Source organism: Hibiscus syriacus, unplaced genomic scaffold, assembly GCF_006381635.1.
Source record: "Hibiscus syriacus cultivar Baekdansim isolate YM2019G1 unplaced genomic scaffold, ASM638163v2 tig00111754_pilon, whole genome shotgun sequence".
Lineage (NCBI taxonomy): Eukaryota > Viridiplantae > Streptophyta > Magnoliopsida > Malvales > Malvaceae > Hibiscus > Hibiscus syriacus.
In genome coordinates this window covers 33578-43720 of record NW_024063169.1, presented here as the reverse complement: position 1 = coordinate 43720, position 10143 = coordinate 33578, and the positions used below count along the sequence as shown (strand labels likewise).

At 35.0% G+C, this 10143-nt stretch overlaps 1 pseudogene; it reads right to left on the bottom strand.

The window, feature by feature from the left end:
- Positions 1 to 674: 674 nt before the first annotated feature.
- Positions 675 to 2985, bottom strand: LOC120169192 (annotated as a pseudogene).
- Between the last annotated feature and the right edge of the window lie 7158 nt (positions 2986 to 10143).

Below are 10143 nucleotides of genomic sequence, written 5' to 3'. Positions count from 1 at the left end.
CCATGTCATCGCTCTCGCTAAGTTTTTAATGATAGGTTACCAAATTAAAACTTAAAGTAAACGTTGTGCATAGTTTTGAAAAATAATAAATTTTAAATACTAAAACGGATTAAAAGCTATAGTTTGATTGTTAAACGTGTAATTTTCCCAACAAAAGCCTTGCAAAGTTCCCTGAAGATAGGCAAGACAACTTGCTCCAAAAATTAATAAAAATATGTACTCAAAAGTTAATATTAGAGTAATACTTTTTGATAGTCTGAAGTCTTTTTAATTTATTAATAATATAAAAATCGCTGCTTGAATCCAGAATTTTTAGGGAGTCAAGATAGATTTTTTTAAAGAAAAAAAGAATTAATCACTGATATTTGATCTATTAATCGATTTATTCGTCCTTGAATTAATTACTGATATTCGATCTATTGATCGACTTATTCAGATCCGATTTTGCAGAGACTCATGGGAACAATTCTTCCAACCCAGTTTGCTCATTCGAGCTATATCTCCACATGTTAGCACAAATTTATTGGACCAATAGCAATCATGCTCTGTACATTGGATAAAAATTTATTCACTCAACATGTTGAGTCTATTCTATTCAAACTTGATCATTTCTTTTAAAAGCATAAAGCTTCGTTAAGACAACAGAGACAATCCATAATAAACACCAAACAAACTAGAGGGAAATTGAAGCATTATATGCTTCCCAGCACAACATATTTATTTATTTAACAAAGGACATCTCAAAGCATTGTTGGGGTCAAACTGAGATGGGTTCAATCAACAAGGAAGTGATGCCATCTTTCACTGAATCACAAACAAACGTATAACCATCGTCGTTCTGGTAAAACAGATCAAGACCCCTTGAAAGGTTGAGAATTCGATCAAGAGCCGACGTCGGCACCTCCGTTGGTTTCAAGAACCCTTCGGTCATATCCATCCAAGCACTCTTTATTTGCTTGTTTAACTCGTCGTATGCAGCTTGCACCGGTGCACCGTATTGTTTCATGTAGCACTCGACCGCGGAAGGAGGATGTTCTCTCTCTCGCTCGAACTACAAAAGAAAAAAAACATTGTAATAAAAACAAAGGATGGTTTTATATTAGGACTGTAAGCATTGCAGAAAATAAATGATGTACCTGGTGCGTAACAACATCATCCATCAGCCTAGAAATAATTGTTGAAGCTCGAAGAATCTTGGGGTAATTAAATTCCCAAATGAAAGTCTCTTTTGTAATGCTATCTTCCATGCCAACGAATGCTACAACTGTGAACAGCTGAAAAGTAGAAGTAACTAATGCAACAGACATATACTCCTCAAACGTGGGGATGTAATTTTCCTGGAGCCATTTGAACTCAGCATAATAGGCTTCACATTGTATTTTCATCTATCAACAAACAGGAAAACAAAAATTTAACAAAAACCAACTATTATTATTGAATAAGATTTCAGACTAAAGTATATACCGCTTCTATTGCGTACTGGATACGATATGATTTTCCTTGTTCCGACATCAAATCTTCCATTTCTTTATAAACATTTAAGAGTATGGTATAGCATTTTTTTCATGTACTCCGGAAGTTGATCTATGCAGTTGATATCCCACCTGCAATATGTCAAAGAGTTCAAGTGGTTAATTCTGCATAATTCAATAAAAAAAAATTGCTTCTGAAGGTGGATGTATGCTTTAAATCACCTGTTGATTGCGTTTGTAAAGAGTTCAAGTTCTTCATTTGTGCCATAGGCATCATAAATATCATCAATAAGTGATGTGAGGCATATTACTTTGGTCAGAAAAGTTCTAGCAATAGAGTAATGGGGTTCAAAGTACACTCCATTTGCCCACAAATAACATTCCACCATCCTGTCTCGTGCAAAGGGGAAATTGGTAACAAAATCTAAACTTTTCCACCACCTGAAATACGATAAAAAAAGAAAGGAAATCATGTTGATAAACATATGTTATTAGTAGACTTGTTTATATGTTATTACCTGCTTATCTCTTTTATCTCCTTCTTGTGCAAATGTTGCAGTATTTTGAAGTCTAACTTTGCAAATTTCAATAAGTTTTGGTCATGGCTGCCATATGCTTCATATATGGGGATATAGCTCCTAGCAACCAGCCTCGGCAAGCTCTTGCGAAGGGATCGGTTTAGAGCACCGGCGATCTCTGCCGAGAGAGGATAGTCGACCTTTGGTTCTGCCAACTTTAGCTGCAATTTAGTGAATGAAAGAGCTACTTCTAGTATATCCTCTCCATGCACTTGAAAATTTGCAGCTTCGTACAATTTGAGCATGCCTTTCACATCACTGATTAAGGATTCTTTGAACTTGCCGTTCTCATCTTTGAACTTGTTGAATGTATCTACTCAATCAGCAAACAAGTTTAAAGAAGTGGGTTATATACATGTATAATAGAAATCTTTGTAGAAAATTAAGGCATACCGCAATGGACATCGAAGCCGTGCTCTCTTAGCAGAAGGAATCGAACAGCAGTAGTGCAGAGATCATCCTCGACCTGAACATGACTACAATGATGATCATATATGATTTGTAAGGCTTCTTCTAACTCTTTCTCGAAATGGTAAGCCACACCTAAGCGCTGGACTGCGTCAATTACGTGCACCTTTTGTGATGGCTTATCAATATTAGTCACCAGCATTCTCCTCACTTTTCCTTCAATTCTTCGTACTCAAGTTGAGTTCTAGCATCCATATCCTGTTCAAGTTCGATAAGCTCTCGATTCATTCTAACGAACTGCTTGGAAACAACATAAACACGAGTTTTTCGAACGTACGTACCATTTCGACAGGAGAAGAGAGGAAAATGTCCCCCCACAGGCCGGGATCGAAGTCGGCAAGACGCCGGTTTTCCTTGGACATGTTATCTTGATTTAGAACAAGATTTGCAGAAACTTGAGCAGACATTTTCTTTAGTGTGCTGAAACTTAAAAGCTCTGTGTGTGTTTTGAATGACCCAAACGCTTAGGTTGCAAGTATTTATAGGCACCTCCATTGGTTTTAGTGTGATTTTATATTTGAATTGATTTTTTATTGTCCATCGTCAATTATGTTAGATTCAAAGAATGGATTTGATGAAAAGATTTTTAAACAAAAGATATTGTTTAAGTTTAATTAAATATTTGAAATTATTCAAATGATCTTCATCTACTATTGGCAATGCATCATTTTATCGATTTTTTTATAACCATCAGTATCAAATTTATTGATCGACTAATTCGGATCGAATACTGCAGAGACGAAGACGACTCTCCCAACCCAATTTGCATCATCTTATTGATTGTTCAGTGTTAGTTTACTTTTGAAAAATAATTTCAGATTGTTTAGTTTAAGATTGAAGGGTCTCTTCTATCACATGGAAAATGTGATATTTCCAATGTTTAGATGTCTAATTCAAATGGCTATAATTCCTATGGCCGAGAATGAGTTCGATCCCGAACATTCTTTTTCATTTTAAAAAAAATCTAAATCAGATATGGGTTTACGATGAGATCAGCATATCATCACTTACCACGAAGAGGAAATTTCTTATGATTTTTTGTTGTTGTAATATCGACTTGAATGCAATAGTGATGTCAGGAACTGAGTTGTATCTCATTGAAGAATGATAGGAAAAACAATAGCAGATGTTGAACCCTTGAATTATTCATGGATTTTGATGTCTTTTAGGAATTCAATGAATGGTACCCTAAGCTTTTTTTATAATTATTATATTATGTTAATATGTCCTTAATATAATCGGACAGAGTACAATTTTTCAGAGTACTACTTATGGCAGGGAATTAAGATTATCTATGAGAATATAATTTCTCGGAATGTAATATTATCTGACACGTTATTAAAATTGTTATATTATTTTGTTTAGTTTATTGAGTATGAATGTAATACTACTTTATACTGGGAATATTATTTATTTAATAAAAATGTAAAATTATAGTGTGTTTAAAAGAACATAAAATTATTTGAAGGCAAAATTTATTAAATTGTCTTTATGCATATTAAAAAGATCTTTTTAATATGTTAAATTAAGTTATTGTTTGAGATAATATTTCATTGTAATTAAGTTATTATTTCTATAAATATATATTTTTTGAATATTAAATCCACTGAAAGGTGGAATTAAAATAATCCACAGAATTGTGGAGTCAAAAAGGAAGCTGCAATTGTTGAAAATATGCAAGGGTAAATTACTCAATTTAGTCATTGTACTTTAGGATATTTATAAGATTAGTCCTTAAGCTTCAACTATAAATACCCTAGCTCATTTAGCTTCAAAATCATCCCAAAGCATTCTAGCTTTCTTCCAATACTAGAGAATTTAGAGAGTTTATTGAGAGTTGTTTTCTCCTTTTATCAAGAGAGAATTATCATTGTTTTCTCCTTGGTAGATCGAGAGAAGTTGTAATTCCTATTTTCTCATAGTGAATTCTTCTACTGTTGCCCGTGGTTTTTACCCTATACAATTTAGGGGTTTTCCACATAAATTTTGTGTCTTCTTTATCTTCATTTTTATTTTCTCAAATTATCAGTTGCGATTTTGCTCTATCCAATAGCCGTCTTCCGCAACAATTGGTATCCGAGCCAGATTAGAGTGTATAATATCTGCTTATTGTCTTTGTGGTTCCACCAAAAGGTGGATCCTCCAACATAAGAAAGTAAGAAGTTATTACCATTCTTTGAAGGTTCTAGAGAATTATTCATGATAGTGAAATAGTGGGAGCTATCCGTAAAAGAAACTATGGCAACGAAATTTGATATTGAAAAATTCAATGGGAGAAATTTCTCATTGTGGAAATTGAAGATGAAGGTCATCCTGAGGAAAGACAATTGTCTACCAGCTATCAGTGAAAGGCTAGTGGATTTCACAGATGACAACAAATGGATTGAAATGGACGGAAATGCTATGACAAACTTTCATCTAGCATTAGCAGATGAAGTATTGTCCAGCATCAAGGAAGAGAAGACAACTAAGGAGAAATGGGATCATCTCACCAAATTGTACGAGGCCACATCATTGCACAATAAAATTTTCCTTAAGAGAAAATTGTACACTCTCCGGATGCCAGAATCTACTTCAGTGACGGAGCACTTAAACACGTTGAACACTTTATTTTCTCAACTTACATCCTTAAGATGTACAATAGGAGAACAAGAACGTGTTGAACTTCTACTTCAAAGTCTACCTGATTCGTATGATCAACTCATCATCAACTTGACAAACAGTAATGTCACCAGTCTAGTCTTCGATGAAGTTACAGCTGCTGTTCTACAAGAAGAAAATCGGTGCAAGAACAAGGAAGACAGACAAGTAAATCTGCAATAAGCAGAAGCGTTGACAACGATGAGAGGGAGATCAACGGAATGTGGCCAAAGCAGCAGTCACAAACATGGTATATCAAAGTCGAGAAGTAAGAAGAATTTAAAGTGCTACAACTGTGGAAAGAAGGGTCACTTGAAGAAGGATTGCTGGAGTCTAAATAAAAACTCCAATCCACAAGGCAATACCGCAAACACTTCAGATGATGGAGATGCTCTATTTTGTGAAGCGTCAACCACCGTGGAAGGTAGAAAGAGATATGTAGATATATGGCTCATTGATTCGGGAGCAACATATCACATGACCTTAAGAAGAGAATGGTTCCATCATTATGAACCTGTCTCAGGAGGATCTATGTATAGTTGCAATGATCATGCCTTAGAGATCGTTGGCGTGGGAACCATCAAATTGAAGATATATGATGGAACGATTAAAGTTGTTCGAGATGTGCGACACGTGAAAGGCCTGAAGAAAAATTTATTATCCTACGGATTGTTGGATAATAATGCAAGCAAGATTGAAACATAGAAAGGAATCATGAAGGTGTTCCGTGGAGCGCTTGTGGTGCTGAAAGGCGAAAAAGATAGCAGCAAACTTGTATGTGCTAAAGGGAGAGACTTTACAGAAGCAGAAGCCTCTGTTGCCTCATGTAGTTCAGATTCTGCAATGCTATGGTATCAGAAATTTGGATACATGTCAAAACAAGGAATGAAAGTCCTTATGGAGAAAAAGTTACTTCCAGGCTTAACGAAGGTATCACTTACTTTGTGTGAGCATTACATAACAAGTAAGCAACACCGGTTCAAATTCAATACATCAAATTCTAGACGAAAAAGTGTTCTAGAATTGGTTCACTCTGACGTATGGCAAGCACCAGTTACATCCCTAGGCAGAGCAAAATACTTTGTCTCATTTATTGATGACTACTCCAGGAGATATTGGGTATACCCTATTAAGAAGAAGTCAAATGTGTTTTCAACTTTCAAAACTGCAAGGTACAGGTGGAACTTGATTCTGTAAATAAGATCAAGTGTTTCAGAACATATAATGGAGGAGATACACAAGTGAAGAATTTGATCACTTTTGCAGGAAAGAAGGCATCAAAAGACAGTTCATAGTGGTGAACACTCCTCAACAAAATGAATGGCAGAGTGGATAAACAGAACCTTGTTAGAAAGAACAAGAGCAATGTTGAGGGATGCATGCCTAGAAAAATCATTCTAGGCAGAAGCAGTCAATACCGTATGTTATTTGGTGAATCGAGCTCCATAAACTGCAATAGAGCTGAAGACACCAATGGAGATGTGGACTGGTAAACCAGCTGATTATTCAAACCTCCATGTATTTGGAATTATTGTGTACGTGATGTACAACTCCCAAGAAATTTCAAAGTTGGATCTAAAATCCAGGAAATGCAAATTCTTGGGGTATGCTGATGGTGTAAAGGGGTATCACTTGTGGGATCCCACTGCCCGCAAAGTGATGATCAACATGGATGTTATCTTTGTAAAAGATAAACTACAAAGAAAAGAAGACGATGATAGCACTGAAAAGGAAGAGACTACGCAGATACATGTGAAAAAGGAGTTTGAACAATGAGATTCTTCTGAAGAAGAACCAGTACACGATGAAGAAGAACCAGATAGTTCCGAAGTTCTAACAACTCGTCAATCAGATCATGTGTAAAGATGTCCCAATTTGCACTCATATTATGTTATAGAAGGAAATGTTGCATACTGCCTTTTAATAGAGGACGGTGATCCATCAACATATCAGGAGGCAATAAACAACTCAGATACTTCACTGTGGATGATGGCGATGCAAGAAGAAATTGAAGCCCTTTATAAAAATAATACATGGGACCTTGTGCCACTACCACAAGGAAGGAAGCCAACTGGTAACAAATGGGTCTTCAAAATCAAGCGAAATGGTGACGATCAAGTGGAGAGGTATCGTACAAGACTGGTGGTAAAAGGATATGCTCAAAAAGAAGGTATTGATTTCAATGAAATTTTTTCTCATGTGGTTTGACTAACAATAGTTCGAGTAGTTTTGACAATATGTGCTACATTGAACTTACATCTAGAGCAGCTAGATGTTAAAACAGTTTTTCTTCATGGAAATATTGAAGAAGAGATTTACATGCTCTAGCCTGAAGGTTTTGAAGAAAAAGAAAGGAAGAACCTGGTTTGCAGGTTGAATAAATCTCTGTACGGTGTAAAGCAGGTGCCGAGGTGCCTTAGATACAACAGACTTAATGCAAACCCTTGTGCTTATTTCAAGAGGTCTGGTGATAACGATTTCATTATATTGCTGTTGTATGTGGATGACATGTTGGTTACATGACCCAACAAATATCATAGTGAATAATTGAAGGCACAACTAGCTAGGGAATTTGAAATAAAGGACTTGAGATCAACAAACAAGATTCTAGGGATGCAAATTCACCGAGACAAAAGTAATAGGAAGATTTGACTTTCACAAAAGAATTACTTGAAGAAGATCTTATCACGATTCAGCATGCAAAATTGTAAGCCAATTTCTACCCCTCTTCCTATTAACTTCAAATTATCCTTCAGTATGAGTCCTAGCAGTGAAGAAGAGAGGATGGAGATGTGTCAAGTACCGTATGCATCAGCAGTGGGAAGTTTAATGTTCGCTATGATATGCACAAAACCGGATATTACACAAACAGTGGGAGTGGTTAGTCGGTACATAGCGAATCCAGGCAAAGAGCATTAGGATATATTAAAGAGGATCCTGAGATACTTCAAAGGGACCTCAAATGCTCCATTATATTATGGAGGATCAAACTTACTAATCAATAAGTATGTAGATTCTGACTATGCAGGGGACTTTTATCTACTACAGGATATGTGTTTAAAGTTGATGGTGGAGCTGTAAGTTGGGTTTCAAAATTGCAGTTAGTTATGGCTACATCCACAACAGAGGTAGAATATGTAGCAGCTACACGAGCCAGTAAAGAAGCAATTTGGTTGAAGATGTTATTGGAGGAGCTTGGGCACAATCAAGAGTATGTCTCTCTGTTTTGTGACAGTCAAAGCGCCTTGCATTTAGCAAGGAATCTAGCATTTCATTCAAGGACAAAGCACATACGAGTCCAGTACCATTTCATTCATGAAAAGATGGAAGAAGGGACAGTAGATATGCAGAAGATCCATACCAAAGACAACATAGCAGATTTCATGACGAAAGCAATCAATGTTGATAAATTTACTTGGTGTCGATCATCTTTTGGCCTGTCAGAAACGTAAGAAAAATGAAGGTACAAGGTAGAAAGAATGGTGTGAAGATATGATTGTTCTAATCAAATCTTCAAGTGGGAGATTGTTGAATATTAAATCCACCGAAAGGTGGAATTAAAATAATCCACCGAATTGTGGAGCCAAAAAGGAAGCTGCAATTGTTGAAAATGTGCAAGGGTAAATTTAGTCATTGTAATTTAGGGTATTTATAAGATTAGTCCTTAAGCTTCAACTATAAATACCCTAGCTCATTTAGCTTCAAAATCATCCCAAAGCATTCTAGCTTTCTTCCAATACTAGAGAATTTAGAGAGTTTCTTGAGAGTTATTTTCTCCTTTTTATCAAGAGAGAATTATCATTGTTTTCTCCTTGGTAGATCGAGAGAAGTTGTAATTCCTATTTTTTCATAGTGAAATTCTTCTACCGTTGCCCGTGGTTTTTACCCTATACAATTTAGGGGTTTTCCACGTAAATTTTGTGTCTTCTTTATCTTCATTTTTATTTTCTCAAATTATCAGTTGCGATTTTGCTCTATCCGATAGCCGTCTTCCGCAACAATATTAAGGATTAGAGTTAAAAGTTGAATAAGTTTTATAAATATTTTTGATGTTTTTCTTTTTCGATGTTATTTTCTCAGAGAGAAAAGGAAATGGTGGGATCAAGTTGAGTGGCTAGAATTAAAGGGCCCAAAAATATAACATTATTTTTGTAAAATGTGGGCATGGGTGGACTGAGAGACATTAGAAGATATGTTCGTACCTTTAAAAAAATAATTATTTATATATTTAAATATTTTATTTATATTTTACTAATAATTTAATTTTATATCTTCTAAATTTTTAATATAATTTCTTAACATACTCCTGAATAAAATCTATATTGATATTAAATTTAACAATTTTTCAAAAAATAATATGTATGTATTTATTTTCTTTTGATATTGTATACATTCACCTCGAATGTCAACAATGAGTGTAGCTTGTTTCTAAGATTGGTACGTGTTCACTCTAAAGTTTGAATTTTTTTTCTATTAGTTATTTATTTTATTGATTTCATATATCCTAAAATTTTATTTGTAACACCCTTAGCCATATGAGGGTGACTCGATCCAATATGAGGTGTCATATTAGGTCTATCGGAGTGCCCCTAGTAAAAATCTAGGAAAATTTTAAATTTTTGTTATCCATTTAAAACCGTAAAATAATTTATAGATAAAATACAAGTTCAGAAAATAATTTATATATTAAAATAAAATCCTCAAATATCAATAGTAAAACAAGTTTCAAACTCGAATATAAAAACAAAATAAAACCTACATGCCCATCCCTAATTACATGCATGCACCATACTCTGCAAGCAATGCCGGTGGAACTCCTTTATTGATATCGGTAAAATCATATGATCAAGCTTTTTAACCTGAAACGGTAAGCAACGGAGTGAGTTTTGGAAAGCTCAGTAATATAGAACTACTAGATGAATGCAATTAGATGAATGCAATATGCCATCGGGTATAAGGTAAGGCATAAATTCCTTAGCGGGCCA